Here is a 17,100-nt window from a genome sequence, read left to right as displayed (position 1 = left end):
CTTCTAAGGTAAGAACATCTGCTTTAGAGCTTCCCGTAAGACTCCGAATAAAACCCATGGGCAGACTCAAGGGCCCCATACGATCTGCCCCTGCAAATCTCTCTAAACTCACTCACCCACTCTAACATGCAGCTGCTTCCTGCCTAAGTGTCTTTGTGGTTGGTATCCCTCTCCCTGGAAAAGGTTCTGTCTGACTGTCAAATGTCGTACCTCCTTCAGAGATTCAGTTCTCCGCCGAAGTAACCTTGGGAGGCAGGTCTGCCCCTCCATGTGTTCTGAATGAATCCCTCCTCTGCGTCTTTAGTTTTATTCACAATATCTTCACTAGGTCTTCTCTTGCCAGGTGTTTGTTTTATAGTCTGACTTCTTCACTAGAATCGCAAGCCATGTGGACAGAGATTTTGCCTGTTTTATTCACCCTGCATTTCTATCTAAAGAAATGCTTGGAATATAGCAATCCCTGAATACATATTCATTGAAAAATACAAACATTGAGTGAAGGAATTAATAAATTAAGCAGATAGTTTAGAGGAGTGAATTAACTTCCCAAATTTACACAACTGGTGAGTTTGTCAGGTAACTTCTCATAGGAGAACTCTGGTAGCAAGGGATGCAGCTTTGCCTGCTGGGGCACTGAAAGGCTGTCTAATCTTACGTGAAGGCAGTCAGGCCCAGGGAGATCTTTGTGTGCACAAAAGTACTCAAGAAGTCAGGACGAGAATGCAGGACACATAACACTCTGCTGATGGCTGCTTCCTCCTTTTCCTTAAGGACCTTTTGTGAAGTGGCCAAATAAATACTGGTCCCGTCATGTCAAGTGATGTCTTGCCTCTTCCTTGTGGCTGGACCACAAGGTTAATTGGTGGTTCTTGAGCAGAGGAGAGTACAAAATGTGAGATAGGGCAACCCCCAAGCAGGGCCATGTTAAGCCCTGAGCCTGGATCCTGCCTCAAATTTAAGTCAAAAATAGTCCTTTCTTAGGAATAGTCTCCAAGGTCCTGCCCATGTGTTTGAGGAACATTTGTATAGGTTATGATACAAAGGGCCCAGGCTGAGGGCCAAAACATTGGAGTTGAGGGCAGCTGTCTCCCTGACTGACCTATACAATGTGCTGTGGTTGTCTTGAGCACCTGTTTTCTCATTTGAGATGGAGGGTGGGCAGGACCCTCTGCAGCCTCCAAACATTCTCTCAGCCCTCACAGATACCCTAAGCATTCTCTCCACCCTCACGGACACCCCTGAGTGTCACCCCCGTGCTCTCCCCCTGCTGCCGTGTGGGGCGGGACTGCCAGTTTTCACTCCCAGTGGCCCCAGTGTGGAGTGAAGCATGGCCATTCAGTGAAGGGTCCAGGAAAGAAAGATGGAAAGGAAAGGGGGGTCCGTACTAACAAGTCATTATTTAGATGTGATTTGCTTAGCTCTTTTCCTGACCTAGTGAATTACAAGAGGACCTCTCAGAGGGAAAACAAGCAGGGAGACTTGAAGTAATGCTTTTTGAACCTGCCAATTATCAGGAGATTGTAATTATGGGAAACACCCAAGACATCTAGAAGGACCCACGTCTTTGTTCTCAGAGTGCAGAGACCCACTAAGATAAGAGAGTAGGAGGGGAGCACTTGTGAGACAGAAAAAGAAAGTGCTGTTGTTTGGAGCTGGGAGCTGGCCAGTATGTCTTCTAATTTAATTACTTATCTTTCCCTCAAATTGTTTATGGTACACTAGGCTATTAAATGCGCCATAAGCAAACGGCTCTTGAAAGAGGAAGTGGATTTATTTGTTTTAGTTACCACTCCAACAAAAGTCTATTTCTTCTGCTAATTAAGATTCCATTCACTAATTTAAATGTTATGCTAATTAAAGTATAATTCTGAAAATGTAAAAAGGAGTTAAAAATAAAAAGAAAGAAAAAACTGGGTTGGCCTTTAGGAATTACATTAAATTTATTGCGTTGTAACAATGGTAAGCTGGGTAATTATTTCATTCGCCTCCGTGCTGCATTCAAGCTTCTGCTTATTCATCCCATTCTCACACTTCAGCTCATTAACACACACTTCCCCTCTCCCGCTCTAATGGGAGTTTTCTTGTGATAGTTTAAGATGAGTTGTGAGTTAGATCCTTGAAGCAATGTTTAGAATTTCTTCAGCTGGGCCACACAGAGCGCTGCAAGCTGCTGCTTGATTTGATGTTTAGAGAGAAAAAAAGAGAAAACATCTGGATTTCTGCTTTGTAAACCAATTTCTGGAGCCAACTTGCTGTTACTCCAGCTTCTTCTCCATCCTCTCTAGAAGCCTGGGTATTTTACAGAAGACAGAGTTTATAATATTTTATAAGAAAAAGGATGAGTCTTCTTGCCAAGTTAGAATCTGGTATTTTAAGCATCTGCGATAAGACAAAGGGAAACCAGGACCGTGGGGACCTCCACAGACATTCACGACCAGGGCCGAATCATCAAAGCTTCAGCTTCCTCATCAGTCAGAGGGCGTTGTCCTGAGGCTTAGAGGCACCCGAGCTTTGAAAACAGCTAGCCTGGCGACTGGAACAGAGTGACCACCTAAGTGTTCCCGTCCTCCCCACCCCTAATTTTGTGGTTGCAGCACCAGACTGGAAAACGGGATCCTGGAGTGTTTTTCTCAGCTTGAGCTCTTGTCTGCCAGATGATCAAACCTCTGCCTTCTATAAAGGCAAAACGCACAGGGCCACATATATTAGTTATTCCTTGCTGTATAACAAATTATCCTGAACTTAGTGAATTCAAACAGCAAACACTTATTATCTCACAGTTTCTGTGGGTCAGGAATCTGAGAGAGTCTTGGCTGAGTGTTTTTGGGTCAGAGTCTCTCGAGAGACCCAGCAGTCATGGTGCCAGCGGGGATTGTAGCCATCTGAGGATCCAAACCCGCTCCCAGGCCGTCAGCCACAGCTCCAGCCCACAGCACACGGCCCCTCCACAGGGCAGCGGCTTCCCCAGAGCCAGTGCTGCAACAGATAGAGTATGGCATCACTGCCTCTTAGGACAAGCCTCTGAGCCCTGCACCCTCCCTTCTGCATTATTCTATCCATTACAGGTCACTAGGTCGCGCCCACAGCCACAAGGAGGGGTTCCACAAGGGCGTGGCACCCGGAGGTGGAGACCTCGGGGCCACTCTGGGATCTGGCTGGCCTCTGTGTTGGCATCCCCTCCGACGCAGTGCTTTGCTTTGTCTCGCTGTCTTCTGATGAAAGCCTGGACCTCTGGCCTTCCTGCAGCTGCAGCTCATGTCCAGCCATCTGCCTATCATCCAGCCTAGGCACTCTGGGACAGATCCAGGAGGTCACATGTCCACTTCTGAGGGGCTTTGGCGAGGGCTGTGGCAAGAGCGGGTGGACTGAGAAGTCCCCTCCTGAAAGACAGGTCTCTACTGAGGCTGGTCTCCACCAGGCTCTCAGCTGTCAGCGGCGTCGAGACATTCAGAATGAGGCACAGAAGGCACTGGGATTTTCTTTGGGGACAAGCGACAAGAGCTAGGATTGATAGACTGAGATGCTAATAAAAATGAATTAACTTGCATCTCAATGTGATTTTCAGTGCCAGAGAGAAGGAGTAAATCAGCACATGGAGCTGACTTTCTCTTGTGGTTGGGTAGGCTCTTTCTTTTTATTAGTGTCTTTCTCGTCAACGGTTGAGTGAGAGTTCATACTGTCAACCTTAGGCCACAGTCTAAGCTAAGTCTTGACAGTTCTTGCTTTCCTCTGACCTGTAGCTTGGAAGGGAGAGGTTGACACCAGGTCAGAGTGGAGGGTGGGAGGTGATAAACCAGTCCTGGGTAAGTTTTGTTTGTTTGTTTGTTTGTTTGTTTGTTTTTCACAAGGGCTTTTGGCAGCTGCGTTAATCTGGGTGGCTGTTGGGAAAATTATGTCAAAAGTGTCCCCAGAAATTGGATACATTGTTGCTAAGTCAGTCATACGGCTGGAGTGGGCTGGGATTTCCAGAGGCAGACCACACCGGTGTATGTGTCTGTTTTTACCACTGAAGAGACAGAGGAGAGGCCAGGTGGGTACAATAGCGACTTCCCAAACAGACCAGCAGGATGGGGGCGACAGTCTCCTGGGACACTGCTGGGATGTCCCTCTGCTGCTGGGAGAGGAGGCCGTGTACCTTGGTGATAAGCGTGCACCCTTCTCTTATCTCCCTGCCCTGTAGCATGAGCATGTTGGCCCTGGGCATGCACTGCAGGTGTAGACATCCTGTCTGTTCACTGGCCTATGAACTATGAGACTTAGAAACATAACACAGTCTCAGCAACAGACCGTCCCCTTCTGTTTATTTATAGCTCAACACTAAATAGCCGATTCCAATCCTATTAAGGTTTACCGATCTCCTATTAAAAACCTCAAATGATGTTAGTTGTCTGATGCTTGCTCCCAAAGAAATGCCCTGGAGATTTTTCTGAAGATGCGCGTTATTCATACTTGGCATGACCTCAGGATGTTGTTTATGGATATGTTCTGTGAGCAAATATTTACTGAATTTCAACAATAGGATGGGCACTGTGTTTGATACAGAGAAGTATGTGGCAGTCTCAAAAACAAGTAAAACCTGATTCCTTACAGTAAGAGGGGAGATCGTGTCTCCTGTGGCAAAGCAGCAGATTACAGATGGGATGACCCGATTCCTGTCTTCACTCCGACACTCACCAGCTGTACGGCCTTGGGCAAGTTACCCAACCTTTCATAATCAGGACAACGATGTGATTAGATTCCTGTCGTAGAAAGAGCAGCATACAGCAGTTCCAGCAAGGGATTGATGGGAAGGAACTGGAATAATGGGGATCAAGGAATGAGCTCTGGTAGGGCTCTGGATAGGGGGTCTCTGGAGTCTGAGTTGCCGGCAGGATGATGGCCTGGAGAGGAGGTGTGGATCCAAGAGGCAGCATTGATGAGGCGTGAGACCTGTTGTTGGTGTTATTAACGAAGGTGGGAGACTTTGGAAGGAAAAGGTGGCCAAGAGAGGAAATGTAGATCCTTTTTGGCTGAGGTGTATGGGCTCTGTGCTCCGAATTCAGGGAGGTCACCTAGAGTAGCTGAGGATCAGAAATGCTATCTAGGAGCTAACACATGTGGCAGTTTTAAAAATTCCTTTCATAAGCAGTGAAATAAATCTGGAGAGATGCCCTCCTCTCCCCTCAGAGGCCTCTCCTTTGTCGGGCTGGGTGGAGTGGGGTGACAGAACATCGATCGCTGGGAGATAGATGGGAGGAAAAGCCCTCGTTGCCTGCTGAATCAATGCTCCCTTAAAGACTGCAACAAACAGGATTAAAGGTTGAAAGACATTTATTGAGGGGCGAATCTGAGTGTATGTTTTATTAGTCAACCCCGGCACTGGGTTTATAGAAATGCCCAGCCTAGACGCTGCCAAGAGCAATAAATCAGGGCTTTCTTCTTTGGCCGGCTGCCTGGGCAGTGATGTGGGGGGGTGTGACCCCAGGCTAGGAGGATGGAAGAGAGTGTTGTCTTCAGGCCATCTGGGGTAGGGTGGGGACTCAGGGATGGGGAACAAGAGGAAGATGATTGGCCAATGCCCCTCCTGGCCTCTTTCTCCAGTCGCTCACGAATGAGGTCAAACATGCTTACTGCATGGATGCATGCCTTCAGTCTCTTGCAGAATTCCCCACCCCTCCTGCCAAAATCATTTGCCTAACCTTTTGCCTGACTGATTCAGAAGCTATTAAATGCACGGCATCCACACAGCTGGCCATTAATTGGAGGCCAGAGCTTGATTAATGAGCATTATGCTAATGTTGGGTCAGGGGGCAGATTATGTGTAAAAGACCAAAACAGTAAGTCAAGTCAAAAGCAATAACACCACCTTCCATCCCTCCGCCTCCCCAAATAAGTTGGCAGCTGGAGGCAAGTGGAGAAAAGGCATATTGATGAGACAGCCTGCAAGAGCCTGGCACTTGCCTTGGTTCTTTCTGCGAGAACTGGGCTGAGATGCTCTGGCCTCCCTCCCAGGAGGAGAGGCAACCACCTGGAAGGTGGGCTCCCGTTCCAGGCTGGCCTCAGGGGGGCACGTGCAGCTGTGGGTTGTGGGAATGACACCTTCCAGACTACCATGTCTTTTTTAAAGACCCTGAAACTTACACTAACAAATGATTAAAATGCCCTACTGTGAATGTGTCCACCTAAACTGTTCATGTCCAGACATTGAAATGCACTTGGAAGAACGAATCCTCACTCAGCCACCCTGGAATCGTGAATCCTTCGGCAGGTAGGACACTGTCCATTTCTGACTCCTTGTGCTCGCTGAGGTCTCCCTTCCTCTGGTCACTCCTCCTGTCTCTACATCAGACCCCCAAATCCCCTGGAGTTCTTTCTCCCATCCTCTTTCCAGCACACTCCACACTTTCTGCAGGGGTGAGCGTGTGTCTTTCTGTGATGTCAGTTATCAGAACTGTCCCTGAAGCTACACATCCAGGCATAGCCTTTCTCTGAGCTCCAGGTCTCCACCATAGACATGCTGACTCACATGCCTGTGTAAGTTCTATCATATCCCAAACACACTATACTCCAAGCTGAATTTTTCTTTCTACGTTGTATTGGTTACTGACACACATTTACTTGATCCCTTGCTACAGAAACATACTTTTCTATCTTGGTTTGTCCCATCTCATTTCTTGCACTGCAGAGGACATTTTTCTCTGCTGTTTCCCTCTTCTCAGCATCTCTGCCAGTTTCCTCTGCCACTTACTGAGGTAAGGCTCCTACCCTCTCTTTTGCACCACTGCAAAGTCTTCCAGTGCCTACCTCCTTATCCAACTAAGGGGCCCATGTCACCTCCGCTGTCCAATTTCTAAGCCACTCCAAGGCAAGGCAGCTCTTCACACTGATCCTATCAGGTTTCCCTGCTGCCAGGCTGCCTCAGATCACATTCATTACCTCCACACTCTGGGTGTAGAGGACATTTAACCCTATTTCCTGCCCGTCTCCCTGTCCCTGCCTTCCCTGCATGCACAGGGCTAATGGCTTTACCTGGAAGACAGAGCTTCCGTCCATACCTCCCTGTCCTTATTCATGGTGTTGTCTTGGTGTGAATCAGCAGGGCCTCAGGTTTCTGTCATCGCTGCTGTCCTGGAAATAATTTTATAGATGATTCAAACATTTACTTAACAATATAGAAAGCACACCTACAAGATCAGGAATAACAAGAACCGGGGGAGACACTAAATAGGTGAATGACGAAATCACAATAAAAAATGAAACTGGCAGGCTGGGAACTGGATGGAATAATATTACATTTCTCTAGAATAAATGTGAGGTCTTATTTTTGATTAAAAACAATATTTAAAGAAATATGGGATAGAAGAGTTATGGTTTAGCTAAGATATCAATTAAAAAATTGTTCTGATAGCATAATTTAAGATAATGCAATATATAGTTACCAAAAACGTAAACAAATTTTTAAGCAATATTGACATAATCTACAATCCATGGGAAGAGCTTTCAAGTATTCCTCATTAGGTATATTACTTGGAAATATATTGCATTCAAAGTACCATACTTAATGGAGAAATAGACAAAAGAGCATGTTTAGTGAAGATCAGTTAGGACAATTTTAAAAAATGTGAAGTATTGAAGAAATTATTTTCCTCAGTATTCCTTTCAAAACTAAAATTCTGTGATTGCCTTTTCTTTGTCCTTCTCTGAGGTCTTTTGAAATTGTCTTTATTCTTTCGGGCCTAAGTGAAATTTCACCTCTTTAAACCCTTCCGGATACCCTTTATCTGAATGCACCGCATCCTCTCTGATGATACCATTTCATTTTGCCTGAACCTCTGCTTTGTATTCTGGCCAGTCATTTATATTTTCATCCTCTATGAGCAGATTGTAAGCAACATCAGGGCAAGAACCATGTTGTACTCATCTTTGTGTTTCAGAATTTAGCAGAGTTCCTGGTACCTGGGGCATGATTGGTAAATGTCGAGGAAACACAGATGCATAGACAAAATTGTCCTTAAAATTCATGCTACCAAATGGTGTTCTACCTGTGGGCTGAAGGTTGTAAGTGGAGCCTGATCTCAAACTACAAATACATATTCCAGAAAGAGTTCTATGGTCAATTAAGTTGGGAAGGTGTTGGGTTAAATAAAGTTAAGCTGGCTTTTTTACTACAGGAGTATTTGGAGCCTTTAATGGATCTTCCAACAATAGCCATTATACGCAGGATCTAGCAAAGTCATTTGACCATAGAACATGGCTTTTATGCAATACCATTTCACATTTCATAGAACATAGCTTGCAAAATACTGAACTAAGCCTAACTTTAGAGAAATGGCACACAGCCTTTTCAAGAAATGCCAGAAATTAAAGTGAGAGAGGCCAGAACCTGGAAACATACCTCACAGAGTGAAGAAGGAGGTAACACTTACTAAGACACATACTCTAGACTTCAAGAAATACACGTTTAAAAGCGAAAAAAAAAAGTTAGCGATGAAAATAGCTACAAAAGTTTGGGACACTCTGAATATAGAATCAGAAAATTTCCTGATGAGCATACAAATAGATGAAGTGTTAAAGAAATGGGTGTGGCCGCAGAGGGAGCTCTCTATGGAGCTCAGCCTAGAGGATGAAGTAGAGGCAGAAATAAATGATTAGTCACACAGGGGTGTAGAAGACCAGTGCATCCATAGGTAAGACAGGGATAACACAGGGAGAAGTGAGGACATGTTAGAACAAATCATTAGTGTGTGGACTAGTTAGAAGGCACATGGGTTCAATGGACATGGTTGTGAAGGGCTAGTTTGAAAAATTATTATTGATAGGTTATGATATTGCCCTTTTCAAAGACTTAAATGGTGAAATACAAGGCAGGATCATCAAATTTGCATACAGTGGCCAACGTGGTGGCTCATGCCTCTAATCCCAGCAATCTGTGAGGCTGAGGTGGGAGAATTGCTTGAGACCAGGAGTTTGGGACCAGCCTGGGCAACATAGTGAGAACCCCATCTCCACAAAAATAAAATAAAAATAAAATAAAAATTTAGTTGGGTATGGTGGTGTGCACCTGTTGTCCTAGCTGCTCATACTCAGGAGGCTGAGGCTCCAGGAGGATCACTTGAGCCCAGGAGTTCAAGCCTGCAATGACCTCTGATTGATTGCATCACTGCAGTCCAGCCTAGGTGACAGAGTGAGACTTTATCTCCAGAAAACAAAACAAAAAAAGACAAAGAAAGAAAGAAAGAGAGAGTGAGAGAGAGAGAGAGAGAGAGAAAGAGAAAGAAAGAAAGAAAGAAAGAATGAAAGAAAGAAAGAAAGAAAGAAAGAAAGAAAGAAAGAAAGAAAGAAAGAAAGAAAGAAAGAAAGAAAAGAAATTCGCATGCAGCCGAAATCTGGGTAGTCAACATGTTGGAATAGAAAGTCAGGATTAAAAATATGTCAACTGATGAGAATAATTGATTGGAACAATTACAAAATGAAAGTCGGTAGAAGTAAAGATAAATATTTAAAATTACTTTAAAATTTGCAGGGGTATGGAATGAGAAAGATCTGACTTCATTGCATGTGGAGGGGAGGAAATAACAGGGATATTCACAGTACGCTATGAGAGAAAAGTAGAATTTGCCCTGCCCACCGTCAATAAAGAAATAAAAATATTTATTACACAAAGTCAAATGATCAAATTTAATATAAATGTAATGAGGGTGGTAATTTCACTGTCTTCCTCAAAGGCCATACAGAATGTGGAGTATTTGTTCTCATTTAGGCAAAATCTGAGAGTTATATGGACACAAAGATTTCATTCAATGAAGACGCCCTAGGAGAGTGAAGGAAAAGATAAAAGTCCTATTTGAAGAAAAATGGCTGCAAGGACTGGAGATATTTAATTTGGAAAAGAAAAGGCTTTGGGGAGACATAGCTTCTTCCAAACACCTGACGCATAAAAAGAAAAATTGGATAAGCTATATGGCTTCCAGTGTCAGAATAAAGAGTAACATCTAGGAATCACAGGAAGACGGATTTCGGCTCAATATGGCATATTAAACTTGGTAGCAGCTAGTGCCGTCCAGCAGGAAAACTAACTCACGCTGAAGGTCCTGCAGGAACTGCCTGTCATTCCAGTGCAGTAATGTGCTTGCAGGTCCCTGACACAGCACAGGCCCATGCTCCGGGGCCATTTTCCCTCTCTCCCTCCTGGGCTCAGTGGGGAAACAGCACCCGCACTAGGTGTTTCAAACAGAGAGAATTTAGTGAGAATGAATTACACAGGTACTGAGGGACTCGATGAACCGTGTGTTCCTGAGGTGACTGCGGGGAGTAGCCACCGCTCATGAAGACGGAGACAAAGGAAGAGGTAGAGTTCTTATTAGCACGTGGCTGCTCTAACGGGAGACGCTGTGGAGTTGGTGCTCTTTTTTTTTTTTCCTGAAAATTGGCACGTCAGAGAGAGCATAATGAGACTTGGTCTGGAGTTCAAAGGGAAGGTGGAGGTTGGGGCCACCTACAACTGCTGGGGCCTGTGCCACATCTGGGTCCACACAGACAGGAAGAGGGAAAGAGAAGAAAGCATGCTTTCCACATCTCGCCTTTGCCTGCCATCCGGGTGTCTTCAGTCGGCAGAACTCAACCCACAGCTGACTGGCAAAATGTTTGGAAAATGGAGTTCTTAGCATTCCAGCTTCAGAACAGCAGGGCAAAGCACAGCTGGAAACATCTTGAGCTGAGAGACAACCATCAGCTCAGGTGACCCCTTAGACTGCTCAGAATCCATACACACCCTCCCACGCATAGCAAATGCCTGCCACAATAACAACTTTGACTTCAGCTATGCTCATTCTTTTGTTCTCTTTACCACATCTCACCCCCTGTGCCCTCAGGTAGCACCTCAACCTGTTAGGATTCTCTCCTTGCTGTGATGGCCCAAACTTTCACTCCTGAACCACGAGCCCTCAAGGATAATGCTTACTGCTGGACATGGAAACACTACACTAAATAGTCCTGCTCCTTCCCCCTGCCTGCTTGTCACTGTTTATCTCTTTTTCTTCCCTTTACTCCCTTCCTCCCTTCCTTCTTTTGACCTTTCTTCATTTCCCATTTGCCTGCAAAACATGCATGAAGGTGGTTGTAGAGGGAATTCTGTACTGGCTTACACCAACATGTCCTTCATGCTCTTTCAATGCAAAATTTCCAAAGTTTTAAATATGAACAGATTGTTATTATTATTGCTATTTTGCATAAGCTACTTTCATTGCATGCTTATTTGGGCCACTGGACTTATTGATTGTCCAACTATTCCCAATTACTCTGCTTATCTAAGAGTTCATATTTAATGGAGATAATTTAGAAAGTACAGATAAACAGACTAAAAATAGTGCATATATAATCTTGCCTGCACTGTTCATATATTTTTAAAGCCTAGTCACTTTCCTATACTCATAAACCACATAAATATATTTCTAAACAATGTATATGTATAATATACATGTCTACATAGTATGTACATTTGTATCATTTACCTCAGTTTTATTATATTTTTGTAATTTTGGGGGCACTTTTAATGTATATGGGCATCTTTTATTCCACAAATCATCCATAGTGATGTTTAATGTCATCACAATATTGCAGCCTATATCTGTATCATAGTTATTTAACTAATCCTGTGTCATTGGGTATTTGCTTAGAATTTGTTGCTATCATATTTGTGTAAATTCATGATTATATTCATAGAATAACTTTTTTACTGCCTCCTTCTAGTTATTACATTTATAACATTTTAATTGCCCAAGTATTTAGGTACTGTTTATTACAAAAGGCACATAAAAAAAAGTATTGCAATTTTTTACTCCTGTGTAAACTTTATGATCTCTTACTGAATCTGACTCATTATCTGCACTCCAATACAATGCCTTTCTCTCCTGATCTTTAATAGCCAAGTTTAAATCCAGCGTATTCTCTTTCCCCTTCTTGCTTTCCTTAACAACTTCCTACCTGGCAAAGGTTCAGTGGATGCATCTGGCAGTAGAGTTTCTGCTCCCTGGCTGTGTTCCTTGAACCAAAATATCATTTTCAAACTTTGAAATAAGGGACAATGAGGAGCTGACACTTTTGTCTTGAGATTCCTAAGGCACTTTTCAAATTCATTTAAATCCTCTGCAATTTAATACATATTCATTCAATGACTTCTGTGTGCCCACCATGCAGTCGTTGTGGGAACGCACAGATATGGGTCTGTTTTAAGATAGCTGACAGCTTGAATAGACAGAGAACTAGGTAATAGAGACTATACATTTTTTGAAAAATAAGTTTAATTGAAACTAATGCCATAGTAACAGCTCAAATAAGGACAGGTAAGTGTAAGTACAAGGAGAAGGCAGAGGATAGTAGGCACTCAGGAGACCCCAGGTTCAGTCCCCATAGCCAGGCTGTACAACATGGTCACATCAGGGCATGATCCCAGACCCTGGACACTATCTTTTGGATCTAACATTTTCTTAGCTTAGTTCTCAAGTCATTACTAGAAGTAGCCCCAGAGTCTTGGAAGCTGAGAAATGAGGTGTAAGAAATAATGACTCACGCCAGAGGATAGGGTACTTGGAATTCTTCCCCTTTACCTGTGAACAAGCATTTGTGGAATGTGGTCTGCAAGGCATGGTGGAGAAAGCAAAGATGAATCCATCCTGTCCTTCGGCAGTTTACAGACCAGTGTGGAGGGGGTGGAGGGGTATATACTTATGTATGTAACAATCATACAAACTTACATATGCGACATGCATGCAAGCTAAGTGTTATGTGTTGTGAGATGATATACGTCTAGCACGTCATGAGAATTCAGAGGAAGACTCTATGGAAAATAGTATCCTGAGCTGTATCATGCGGTGGGGAGCAGAATTGGAATATGTAAAGATGGAGAAGGAGAGAGCACGTGATTTGCAGGAGTGAGAGAGCAGAAGATACCCAGACAGAGATATATGATGTCCACCAACAGCTTACATTTCTTCCTGAAAAAATCATTCATTTTCGTAGTAACTCCTTACTCAGATTATAATTAGTATACCACCTTCCAGATGAAGAAATTGAGTCTTACACCCGAAGTGACACCTCAGCGACACTCTCAACTGCCGCCGACCCAATGTGCATATGGTACCTAGGCTGCATGGACGTGGGCAGTGAGAGAAAGAATTCAGAGAGAGGAATTGAGGCCAAATACTAATTGTCTTGGAGGCCAAGATAAGGAGTTCATACGAGGAATTAGCTGAATAAAAATGTAGTAGGTAATAGGCAAATAAAAACTTTTGATCGGAAGTGTGCTTTAGGAAGATGCATTCAACTAAAGGAATAGTCAGAAAGAAGGTCAAATTAGTAGCAGGGTAGGATGATATTGGGACTCTGAAGGCTAACCTAATATGAGAAGCTATTACAATAGTCAGTGCCAAAGGCAAAATCATTCTAAGGAGAAAATTTCACCAGTTGACAAGAATATTCCCCACAGTATTTTCCTCCCATTATTAAACAGCTTTGTATGAGATATAATGGACACACTATAGGCTGCCTGTATTTAAACTCTACAATTGGATAAGTTATATATGATCATCACAACCAATACAGTGAAGATATCCATTACTCCCAAATGTTTCCTCATGCCTGTTGGTGATGCCTGCCTTCTTCCCTCTCCGTTCCTTCACACCCCGGCAGCCACTAATCTACTTTCTATTTCCATACATTAGAGTGCATTTTGTAGACTTTTATATACATGGACTCATAGCGTAGGCATTCTTGTCTGGTTTTTTTTTTTTCATTGAACATAATTATTTCAAGATTCTTAATGTTATTGTGTTCATGTTCATTCCTTTCTATTCCACTGTATGAACGTACCTCCATTTATTTGTCCATTCACCTATTGATGTATCATTGCGTTGCTTACAGGCTTTGGCTACTACAGATAAAGTTGCTATGGACATCTGTGTATAAGTTTTTAATAGACATATTTTTCATTTCTTTTGGGTAAATACCTAGCAGTAGAATGATTAGATCATACAATACATACACATTTAAATTTTTAAGTAATCTACACATCATTTTTATATCACTAAAACATTAGCAATAACTTAAATAAGTGGTTAAACATATTATGATACATGCATATAATGGAAAACTATGAAGCTTTTTAAAAACAATGACTGTGAGTTTATATTTGACATGGAAATATGACCATAACATAAGAGAAAAGGCAGGTTATAGAATGTGATATACACATTCACTGAACTATTAATAGTGTTTATTTAATTTTACTTTTTTTTTTGGGTAAGACGTTTGGGTGTACTTTCAGATATCAGTTAATTTCTTTTCCTTTTTTTTAGTTTTTCTTTTCTTTTTTTTTATGTTTCTGAGATAGGGCCTGTCTTTACCACTGAGACTGGAGTACAGTGGCATGATCACAGCTCACTGTAACCTCCACCTCCCAGGCTCAGGTGATCCTCCCACCTCAGCATCCCCAATAGTTGAAACTATAGGAGCGTACCACAATGCCTGGCTAATTTTTGTATTTGTGTGTGTGTATATATATATATATTTTTTTTTTTAATTAATTAGTTAATTTTTTTGGTAGAGACAGGGTTTCACCACATTGCCCATGCTGGTCTTGAACTCCTGGTCTCAAATGGCCTGCCCACCTCAGCCTTCCAAAGTGTTGATATTAGAGGTGTGAGTCCCTGCGACTGGCCACTTACTTTATTTTCATAATGATCGGAAACTTTTGTTAAAGTTTTTTGTAATCTCCCCCACCCGCCTCAAGATTAAGGTTATTCTAATTTTTGAAATTGAAATGAGTGTTTGGATTGAGGGCTCAACTAACAGAATGGTCACAGGTAGCAGAGGCAGTTTTTATAACGTAAGAGCTTGTGGAATGAGAAATGAAGCATGACTATGTTGGCACTGTATTAATTTTTTTATTCATCTTTTTCTTTTCTTTTTTTGAAACTTCTTATTATGAACTATGTATTTTTCCCTCAAAGAAAAGAGTATTATGTATTTTGGTATACAGAAAGAAAAACAACAACCAGGAATGAGTGTTAATAATAGCTTCATTATTTTCAACTCAAATGCCTATGTAAAGTAACAACTAATGTATAACATATGCAGATCTATGCAAACAATTATTTAAATTGGAAGAGGAAGGATGAGATACCTGAGAATGGCAATATTTGCCGGATTGCTAATATGTCAGAAGAGCTCCTTGCTACAAGGCTGCCAAAATGAGAAATGAAGGACATTTAGCTTTTAGGGAATCCAGTGAGTGTTGGTAGGATGATATTGGGAATCTGAAGGTCAACCTAATATAATGATAATTACCTGTGAAGTGCTTTGTGTTTCTCAAACACATCCACATACATTAGTTTGCTTAGTCCTGTGAAAATCCTGTAAGGAGACAGGAGAAAGATTTTGTTTTAATCCCCATTTGATAAATGAGAAGAGTAAGCTTCATTGAAGTTAAATAAATTAACAACAAATATTGGTATGACTCAAAGATTTTCCAAGAGCTTTCATATGCATTTCTCATTTAATCCTCACAACAACCTTACAATAACCTCAGAAAACAGGGAACAGATATAATTTTATTTCTCCCTACCCATTTTTCCGATGAAAAAATTGAGCTAAATTAGACTAAGTAACTTGAACAAAGAACGCACACAGTGACTTTTTCACTGATACATCATATTTTACAAATTTATTGGGTACATGTGAATTTTTGTTATGCGCATAAATATGTAATGATCAGGTCAGGGTATGTAGGGTGACCATCGCTTTGAGTATTAATCGTTTCCGTGTTTTGGGAACATTTCAAGTCCTCTTTTCCAGCTACTTTGAAATCTGGAACGCATTGTTGCTAACCATAGTCACTCTACTGTGCTGTCAAATATTAATATTAGAACTTGTTCCTTCCACCTAAATGTGTGTTTGTACCCATCAATCAACCTCTCTTCATCCCTCCCCACACACCCTTCTCAGCTTCTGGTATCTGTCATTCCACTCTCTACCTCCATGAGATCAACATTTTTAGCTCCCACATGTAAGCAACAGGCAATATTTGTCTTTCTGTGCCTGGCTTATTTCACTTAATATGCCGATCTTCAGTTGCATCCATATTGCTGCAAATGACATGATTTCATTTTTTTAATGGCCAAATAGTATTCCAGTATGTACAGAATTACTCCTGTAATTAGCATCGTATTAGTATTATTGTATTAGTCTATTTCACACTGCCATAAAAAATACCTGAGACTGGGTAATTTATAAACAAAAGAGGTTATTTGACTCCCAGTTCCGCGTGGCTGTGGAGGACTCAGGAAACTTACAATCATTGCAGAAGACAAAGGAGAAGCAGGCAGCTTCTTCACAAGGCGGCAGGAGAGAGGATAGAGGAGAGCAGGGGAAACTGCCACTTACGAAACCATCAGATCTGGTGAGAACTGACTCACCATCACAAGAACAGCATGAGGCAAACTGCCCCCATGATCCAATCACCTCCCACCAGTTCTCTCCCTCAACACATGGGGATTACAATCTGGATTACAATTCAGATGAGGTTTGGGTGGGGACACAGAGCCCAACCATGTTACTTATCTTTGCTGTTGTAAATAGTGCTGCAATAAACATGCAAGTGCAGGTATCCCTTTGATATACTGATTTCTTTTCCTTCGGATAAATACCCAGTGGTAGGTTAGCTGCATTTCACGATAGTTATATTTTTTAATTTTTCGAGAAATCTTCATACTGCTTTTCATAGAAGTTGTACTAATTTGCATTCCCACCACAGTGTACAAAAGCCTCCTTTACTCTGCATCTTCACCAGCATCTGTTATTTTTTGTCTTTTCAGCAATAACCATTCTAATGGTAATATCTTATTGTGGTTGTGATTTGTATCTCATGATAAATGATGTTGGGCATTTTTTCACATACATGTTGGTCATTTGTATGTCTTCTTTTGAGATATATCTATTCATGTCCTTTGTCCATTTTTTTTTTTTTTTGAGATGGAGTCTTGCTGTGTTGCCCAGGCTGGAGTGCAGTGGTGTGATCTCGGCTCACTGCAAGCTCCGCCTCCCGGGTTCATGCCATTCTCTGCCTCA

General features: G+C 42.2%; 1 protein-coding gene and 1 long non-coding RNA gene across 3 annotated transcripts in view; one reads left to right on the top strand and one right to left on the bottom strand.

Annotated features, from left to right (window-relative positions):
- Window positions 1-17,100, top strand: part of OPCML (opioid binding protein/cell adhesion molecule like) — a 1,159,533-nt gene that overhangs the window by 157,792 nt on the left and 984,641 nt on the right. The gene's annotated exons all lie outside the window — the stretch shown is intronic.
- Window positions 5,022-17,100, bottom strand: part of LOC144334501 (uncharacterized) — a 63,206-nt gene continuing 51,127 nt past the window's right edge. The window contains exons 5-6 of the long non-coding RNA XR_013404441.1: window positions 15,322-15,387; window positions 5,022-7,107 (exon numbers count right to left, since the gene is read on the bottom strand). This is a non-coding gene — a long non-coding RNA (uncharacterized LOC144334501). The remainder of the gene's footprint in view (window positions 7,108-15,321; window positions 15,388-17,100) is intronic.

This window comes from Macaca mulatta, chromosome 14 (genome assembly GCF_049350105.2).
Source record: "Macaca mulatta isolate MMU2019108-1 chromosome 14, T2T-MMU8v2.0, whole genome shotgun sequence".
NCBI lineage: Eukaryota > Metazoa > Chordata > Mammalia > Primates > Cercopithecidae > Macaca > Macaca mulatta.
The sequence above is the reverse complement of the archived record's forward strand: the minus strand, read 5'-3'. Positions and strand labels throughout refer to the sequence as shown.